At 38.1% G+C, this 8,266-nt stretch overlaps 1 pseudogene; it reads left to right on the top strand.

Annotated features, from left to right (window-relative positions):
* Positions 1 to 5,450: 5,450 nt before the first annotated feature.
* Positions 5,451 to 7,907, top strand: LOC113355127 (annotated as a pseudogene).
* The last annotated feature ends 359 nt before the right edge of the window (positions 7,908 to 8,266 follow it).

The following is an 8,266-nucleotide window of genomic DNA, read 5'->3' as shown; positions in this document are numbered from 1 at the left end:
TGCTGGTACCGTGGATGGCGAGGTTAATCCAGACCAGGTTTTTGCTACAACGAGCAAAATTGCGAAGAAAAAAAACAGCAAAAATTCCTTTCATCTCTACTCTATGAAAAGAAATCATGCGAGCATCAATTCAAAGAATTTATAATAAACCCAATATTACAGTACAATATTAGGATTGGTAACAATTTTTACACGAGATCTTAATTTTCTATAAAACTAGTTCTAAATTGAGATCCGTGAATCGTGATTGATCAAATTCACATCCACCCATGAACATCAAGAACCCCTATAACAACCAGGTCCACCACCAAACCCATTAATGGCATCAAATCCATCTTGACCAACATAAACAACTATTCTCAGATATCTCGAATTCCATCTCAAGAACAACAACCTATCGAACATCAATTACAAACCTTAGTTTATGAGTTTATCAAATTTTCTTAAATTAATCATCGATTTTTTCTTCTCAGTTCTTAACAAACCCATATCTCGACCTTTTATAACATATATCAATTCTTGCTCTCAAACCAGACCCTAGATTTAATTCTTCAATCAATTTCGAATTCCACTGCAAAACCTAACTCTTCACTTACCTGAATAAGATCTGAGATTTGTACAAAAAAAAAAAAGAATCTAGAGTTTAACTTTCTAGAGATGATTCTGATCCAATGACACACTAATAATTGGATTTTTCTCGTTGGAAAAAAGATAGAAATCGTTAGTTTTATCTGTGACGAGAGACATTGGAGAAGAAAGAAAAGAGGAGGAAGAAATTAAATCTTCTCTAGGGTCTTTTTGGTTTTATATCCTAAAACGAACGAATGAGATTAATCCTACATAATCTGACGATGAAAATTAAGTATAACTTACATTGTAGACGGGTTATGGGTTTAACCCGTGGGTTTACATGCGGGACGGGCTAACCCGTTTTCTCACAAACCACTATTACTCCAACCTGCACCCGGCTTGTTTAAAACCCAACCGGAACGGACATGGGTATTTACGGGCGGGTCGAGTCAACTCGCGGGTTTTGGCTGGTTTGCCAGCTCTACTCCATACACCGTATAAAAGTTATAATTTACAGTAACACATTAAAATTTTGCTAAGATTTTCTATTTGAATTTAGAACTGGACCACTTATAGCACCATGTAAAAAGGTTACAATCCAAAATTTGGACCAACTATGGCTCCATTTAACTGTACAATTCAGATTTTCATTTATGTATATTACATTTTGAGAAATTATTAGTATTAATTTTAGGGCGGTTGTTCATCTGTTATTTTAATTTCCCTACTTCTTTATTGTGTCTATCTAAACCTTCGTCTGGGTAAGGCCAACTTTTAGAGGCGCGCAATAGATTCTAAGCTGAATACGACGGATCAGTGTGTTGACTCGTTACGAGGAAAAAGAGGCGTGATGAGAAGCATTTTCGATTTTCGTCTTATCTTTTCCCAAAAAAAAATTTACCAAAGCCTCAGGCTGATTTGATCATGGAAAATGCAAGAAAAAACAATACAGGGTTATTTGGAAGTGAAACCGAAAGCCCCCAGTCCATAATAGTTTAATTAATTCAGTCAGATTATATTAGTTGGACTTAACTTTGTTTTTCAAACTAGACAAAGGGAAAAAATAAATACCTTCCAACTCTTTTTTATCTTGACGAAAGGACAAAACCTCTTGCTTGGCCATCTCCACATCAAGACACGGATTCTGATTCTCGTGCTCAGCATCTCTAGCTCGCTTCCTAGCAACACGAGTCTCGGACAGCATACCAACCCTCAGATTGTTGCTTTAGTAAATCAAACAACATCACCAGTTAGAAACACTTTAACGGTGGTAATGATAAATAACATACTATTGAAAGTATAGTCAAATACATCCCGCCTGCACAACCTGATGCTGAGCGAATTTATGCAAAGAAGTTAAAATACGAGCTTGCTCGTCCTCGCTCAGCCGAGCATACTGATCCGAGCATAAAATTTTCATCGCCTCGGATCCACCACCAAAGACGGTGGATGACGCACTAGAAGGAACAGCTGGAGCAGAAGGAAAGCCACCAGCAAAAATACTTGGAACGCCAGTACCAACACCGCTACAAACCCAAGCACCTACATCGGGAAGAACACCCTTATCAGCGAGGTTACTCGCCTGAGACATCCCCACCTCCGATATAATGATAGTTCCGTCGAGATTGGCAGCCTCATTCAACAATGCATGGTCAATATCACCAAAAAATCCTTCACCAAGTTCCACTATCTCATTCTCGCCAAACAACTCACCAATATCCACTTCCAATGCATGTTCTGCAACCTCCACAGAAGCAATAGATGACCCAAAACCATCAGCGACTCTTCTCCTCTGCTCAAACAATACAACAACATTAGATGCTAAGGCATAAAACATGGGCAAGATATATATACGCTAAAGCATTAAGACAATATTTTCTACCTTAGCATCCTCAATAGCTCGAGCAGTTTGTGAAGAACGTCTACGAGAAGGAACCCATTTAAGCAACCGTGGCTTATAAGCCAGTAGATGATTTTGCATCTCGGGAATCCCAGGAAGTACGTCGCCTGCCTCATTCCAACCATAGATATAAGGCCCCACAATGCGAAGAGGAGCTACGTACCACTTGGGATCATGAGTCTTGCAAAGCATAAGTTGGAAGGGGTTGGGAGGATCCAAATCAGACATAAGAGGAGGACTTCTGATAGGTTTCCGAGACCTAGAAAGTCCAACTCCAAATCCCTCAAAGGTATCGAACTGTTCGCACCAATAGTTCTCCACGAAGGTCGCAGGCGTATACAACTCCTTTTGTTCGGGGATGAACTCATTCAACTCGTGCTCAGTGACTTTGCCTTGGATTTGCCGAGAACATTCTCGCATGATCCTATAGAAATTACCATTGGGCTGAAATATAGCTCGCTGAGGATTAAGCATAGTAAGTACCTCGTACTAAAAAGAATCTAGTAGACAATACAAAGGAAGGCGAAGTCCAACATCGAGCTGACCCGCCGCCACGATAATCTCGTTGGGACCTCATGGATTATCCTCAAAGAGTTTCTTGGTCAGTACGCAGGATTGACCCTCCGGAGTAGCGAAAGTAATTGAAATCCTTGAAAACGATGCTTAGTCTTTATCATGTCCAAGAAATCGGCATCAGAAATCCCAGAAGAACGGCCGGTGCTCGAAGCCCTCATTGGTCTCTTATCATCACTACAAAGGATAAACAAAAAAAGGGGTGGGAGGAATCAGAACTTACGCCGGAGAAAACCGACGGAAAATAATAAAAGGCGGAGACGATAATGGCGATCCCCAAAGAAACTTCACATTTGAAAAGGAATAACAAGAACCATTGACTAGAGCAACCATGATAACTACGAAGGAACTTCACAATTCAAAATAATGGCGTCAACCGCCGATGAAAACTAAAAGAAGAACAAATAAAAGAGGCCATACCGTCTTGAAGGTCGAGATGGAGAACTTCACCCAGACATAACGAACTTCTTTATAGGAGACAAGAAGTTAAGAAGGAACATCAAAGGACAGAGGAGAGAAAGAATGAAAAAGTTCTGAATTCTGAAAACAGAAAATAAAGACATTATTCTCTTCTCCCAAAAGATTTTATAAGAAACCAATGGAGCACTAACCGGCGCATCAAGTCCAACAGATAAAAGAGCATTAAAAGTGCGAACGTGGCGATATAGACTGGACGGTTACAAAGTTTTCTTCCCAAGGGATGATTTCATGATAAGATGATAAGGTGGAAACATTGAATCATACTCTATATATCCGATTTCATCTGAATCGAGACACTTTCTACAAGCGTTACATGAATGACGCGTGTGAGGAGTGGTCTAATCGATCCAGACGGTTAAATCTAAAAAAAAGGATTGCATTTAATGAAGGATCAGAAGAGACGTGGGAGAATCTACATCGTATCAAAAGGCTCGGGAAATCTATATTATAACCCAAAGATGATACAACACGAGGTTCTCCAAGGAAGAGCTACATGATGACAAACAGGGCGAGATGAATCGGAGGGAGAACCAAGGAGACCATCATGAGGGATAGTATAGAGCTCGTCCGAAGTATGGAGGAGGTGTACGATAGCTCCACCATCTTGGCGAGACTAGGCCTTCACGAGTCTAATTTGCCTATAAATACGAGTCCATATAGAAGGAAATGGAAAACTTATGTTATGTAATATTAGATGGTCTTTCTAAAGAGAATTCCTGAGAGAGATCTAGATAAAGAGAGAATGAGAAATCTAAGTGATATTTGTAGCTCTTTCAAGGTTAAGACCCTAATCAATAAAGACAACATCTTATTTCCCGTGGACGTAGGTCTTCATGGCCGAACCACGTTATATGCTCGTGTTAATCTTTACTTTCATGTTCTTTACATTATGTTTGTCTTTGAATCTTGAATGTTAGTACTTAGTAGATTTATAACCTTTAGATCTACTTGGGTGTAGTCATTAGAAAAGATGCAACTACAATACGCAATCTAATATCTCCCTTTGTTCCACTATTAGCTGACCTATTTGTTTTTAGATTTTGTCTCATTAATAGTTGATTTTGTATCATTTGATACTCATGTTTATATTCGTTACGTAGGTGTTTTAAAATGCTTTTGAATGATATAAATTTACGAATATATGTGGTATAGTTTAAGAGATAAACCATTTCTAAATTATACTACTAGGTCAACTAATAGTGGGACGGAGGTAATATATTTGATTATATACGGATAGTGTACGACCTTTGAAGATAGGTAGATGGTTTAGTTTTACGGCTCGGATAAAATAGTAAAGACAATTTGATCTTTTCAGATCTTTTTAAACGCCCCTTAGCATACTATTTTGGATAAGTTTACATCTCATGTAGCGGACTAGTTTATTTTTCTAGATATAAAATACGAAAAATCTTTTTAAATAAGAATCCTTCAAAAATGCAAACCTATGTTAATGATTGTTCATAATATCAACATGCATATGAAAAATCGTGAAGGAATAAAGACTTCGACTATGACGACCCTAGATCTGTAACTGCAATTTTGCAGTTAAAAACCTAACTTTTCAATCAGCATATCAAATTAAACGCAAATCCAAGTTAGATTAGGGGTTTTTAGTTCACATACCTTATGATTGGAGCCATACCTAGGTCCGATTCCGCCTCTTTTGATTCTTCATCTGGACATTAATGGAGATGGAGAGAAGGAAAAGGGGAGAAGAAGAGACTGAATTTTGTTTAGAGATGAAATGAAATTTGAGGTCTAAGGTTGGGGGTTAATAGGATTTTTAGATTAGTAATTAGAAAATGAATAGTCTAACGGTCAAAAAATAGTCTGAACATGATCCCACGGTCAAAACACGTTATCTCAAAACATAGGAAGTCGTGAAAATATTAAAAAAATAAATCATCATCCTATCCGGATAACATTGCCACCTTAAAACACGACTTGTCTACTTCTACCATCATCATTCATTTACCATCTGTTTTCATCACGATTCTAAGATCTACGAGTGTTTTTTGTTATTTCCATCCATTTTAGTCATTCATAATTTTCAAGAAATTTAGAAGCAAAAATGTTGGCAATATTTGACAAGGAAGGAATTGAACAGTCCAGCATCAATTCAGGAGATTCCATCTTTACACGATCCAAATCATAATGGATTCCATATGAATTTTGGCAATGCTGCTACCCAAACGTGATGATTCTCACTTCTCTCTTCATCAAAGGTAACTAATTTCTTACACCAAACAAATTTTTCTATTTGTGAAGTTTTTAGTTTTCCATAGCATATTCCATACCTAGGCTCATAATCTGTATCTCAAACCACACTTTGTTAGATTTATGGACCAAATTGCCCTTGATTGTGAAAATGAACAAATTACCCTTGTTTTTGCAGGTTGTTCTGTGGTTTGGATGATATTTACTGTCTATTCCTGGGGAGTTTGAACAATCTGTGCTCACTGAAGAAGCAGTATGGTCTGACTTCAAAGGGGATCAATGTTTGTGATTGAAGCATACAGGACATTAAGAGACAGAGGCCCATACCCAGTAGATCAAGTTGTCAAAGATCTTCAAGGAAGTTTTGCATTCATCATCTATGACAACAAGTCCAAAACTGTGTTTGTATCGCTGAGTTCAGATGGTGAGATCAAACTGTACTGGGGAATTGCAGCTGATGGATCTATTGTCATTTGTAATAATGTTGAGGTTATTAAGGGAAGTTGTGCTAAATCATATGCACCGTTCCCAGTTGGGTGTATGTTTCACAGTGACGGTGGGTTGAAGAATTATGAGCATCCAATTAACAAGATGAAGGCAATGCCTAGAGTTGACAGTGAAGGTGTTATGTGTGGTGCTAGTTTCGATGTTGATTCTCATGCTAAGATTCATAGTATGCCTAGAGTTGGCAGTGAAGCTAATTGGTCTGCTGCCTGGGAGAGAGATCTCCTACAGTTTCGTTCTAGTAAAACTTACTTTGCGGATCTCCATCTTCGGTATCAATATGGAGTTGGAGTACTGGCACATCAGCAACAGCATAAGCCGTTTGAACGTTATCATTATGGTTCTGATTCCGAGACAAAAAGTTTCGTGGGTATTTGAGATATTCGGCGCAGGAGGTCTCTGGTATTTAGAGTACTATGACAACGACGAGGGGGTTAGTACTGAAAAGCGGCGTAATTAAACCTCGAATTATCAGAACATGTAACGGGACTAGTTGGTTCAGATAATGGATTAATTTGTTTAGCAGCCAGGATTAAATACAATGGCATCCCTGGATTAGGTCTACGCAGTCTCAATGAACCGTTATATGTGTGTAATCCCATTACCAGAGAATTCGTGAATCTTCCGAGGATATTGATCGATGAGAAGAAAAGTATCAATGGTATTCACATTGTGTATGGATTTGGATACCACCCTTTTACTAATAAATATAAGGTTGTTAGAATTTGATATGTTGGCAACCAGAAAAACCCGTCCTTCAAAGGACAGGTAGAGGTATATACACTCGGCAGTGGCAGCGGGTGGAGAAGAGCAGGAGAAATCAACTATTTTTTGTGGTCGAATTGTGATTATTCGGGAGTTCCTGAAGGTGTTTGTGTCAATGGGGCTATTCACTGGCACCGAAATGAATCCACGGATATTGTAGTCTTTGATTTCGCAGAAGAGGAATATCACTTGCTTCGTACCCCGATTACACATTTTGACAGATGCAGAATTTTTGTGATGAGAGGGTGTTTGTATCTTGAATACTGGTGTGGCTTTCAGTCCCTGGAACTGGAATTGTGGGTTTTAAAGAAGGATACGGAGGACATTAGTAGTAGTAGTTACCACGTGAATGGGAAATACTACAAGTCTTGGAGTTGGAGTAGAGAGCTCGTAATACCATCAACTCGTAATAGGTAGTCAGTACTTTCCCTTCTAAAGAGGGGTGCAATTTTATTCACCGATGGTGAAAAGGTTGTACATTGTACCTCTAACCAAGGACCAGAATCATCAACATTATGGAGTTAAATGCAAGGTTCGGATATTTCCATCTATTACCACACATCCACAGCGTTGTTTCTTTGCATGCATTAGGAGAAAAAAAATGTAAATAAATTTGTTGAAGAAAGGAGCGGAAACAGGACAATTCAAGAATCTCTAGATGGTTGTCGATATACCAGTATCTCCTGCACGCCCGAGTGAAACAAAGAGATTGCGTAGCTAAAGACAAGGTGTTATGTGTGGTCATGTTAAGCTAATTTGTCTGCTGCTTGGGAATCACACCGACTCAAAGGGCATGCCTCATCCAGATCTTTTAGTTCTTTTGGTTTAATGTTTTACCATCTGTATTTAAGTCCGAGTCTTTATTTTTATGTTAAAAAAATTAAAGTTAAATCTTTCTCAGACCGCCTGATCCTTGGATGGATGATAGCAATAAAAAAGTCCCGATCGATTTGGATGGATTTTAAGGAGGCGAGCTAAAAAAAATTCCAGAGAAAAAGTTTAACTCATTATATTAGAAAATAATAAAAGAAGGCTGTTTTTAGACATATAAAACTTTCTAGGCGTATTAAGTGAAGACAAAAAGGATGTCAAATAACAAAATCAGAAAGCCCCTTAACCAAATTTTTTTATAATGATAAATCTGCGCTTTATGTATTAGTATTAATAATCTGGATTAGTGATTAAAATTTTTGTTTAGTGATTAAGATAATTTTCAGAACTATAAGTTTTGTTTGTGTAGATGATAAATTTTGGGGG

The sequence above is a fragment of the Papaver somniferum genome, chromosome 3 (assembly GCF_003573695.1).
Source record: "Papaver somniferum cultivar HN1 chromosome 3, ASM357369v1, whole genome shotgun sequence".
In the NCBI taxonomy this organism is placed as follows: domain Eukaryota; kingdom Viridiplantae; phylum Streptophyta; class Magnoliopsida; order Ranunculales; family Papaveraceae; genus Papaver; species Papaver somniferum.
This window is presented reverse-complemented; position numbering and strand designations above follow the sequence as displayed.